This window comes from Trypanosoma equiperdum, assembly GCF_001457755.1.
Source record: "Trypanosoma equiperdum strain OVI genome assembly, contig: ctg_476, whole genome shotgun sequence".
Taxonomy (NCBI): domain Eukaryota; phylum Euglenozoa; class Kinetoplastea; order Trypanosomatida; family Trypanosomatidae; genus Trypanosoma; species Trypanosoma equiperdum.
Genome location: NW_027124394.1, coordinates 2567 through 3504, shown reverse-complemented (window position 1 = coordinate 3504; position 938 = coordinate 2567).

Genomic DNA, 938 nt, shown 5'->3' with positions numbered 1-938 from the left:
CTGCTTGAAGATTGCCCGCTGTCGGTGTCAGGCCGGTGGCGGCTTCTGGGCAGGCGGCGATGGCCTTTGCGCCTTCGGTTTTGACAGCAGTATCCGTTGTCAAGCTTGCAGCCGTTGCGCTAGTCGCCGTCTGTTAGCAGTTTTTTAAACCATCGTCTTCCACGCCGATGCACAGGCATAATAGGTCTGTCGTTAAACTCAGTCCTGCCGCTGCTGTGCCGCTTGTTGTGCAGGTCGCTGATGCAGTTGCCCCTAACCCTTTGGCGTCAAACGTTGTCTTGCCGTCGCCGTAAAGAGCATTGGTTAACTCCGTCTTCGCGGTTGCGATTTCTGTGTCTATTTGCTTTGATGCCTGGTGCATGGTGTTTTTAAGTTCTGTTGCGTGTGCCACCAGGCGGCTGATTGCTCTTACTACCCCTGGCTGCCGGCGCTGTATCGTCAGGTTGGTGTATTTGAAGTTGGTACTGCCTGTTTCCTTTTCCCCGAGTTTAGCGATCTGCTGGCTCCACTGTTGCCTTTCGGTGTCCTTGGCGTCCCCGGGTGTGCCGGCCAGGGCCCCGTTTTTATCCCTGCGCAAGCCTTCGTCGGTGGCTGAATTGTTTAGATTCAGTAGATCCTCGTATGCTTGTTGGCCTTTCGCGGTTTGTGCTGTTTCGGTGAGTTTGGCCGCTGTTTCCGTCAACCTTATTAGATCGCAAAGTGCTTTATATTCCGCGGCATTGGTGTTTGGCCCGCTTGAGGCTTTGTACGTAACCAAGACAAGTGTGAGCAACGCGATCAGCATATTTTGGGGGAATGCTATGTGGTATTTGTTGTTGAGCTCTAAAAGCGGTTGGCCGAACATGTTGATCGAAGGTTGGTTTTTGCCAGTTCATGGGTCATCGGAGTTTCCGGTGTTTGTCAGTTGAGCCCTTTTATTAGATTCGCAGTCTGTCTGA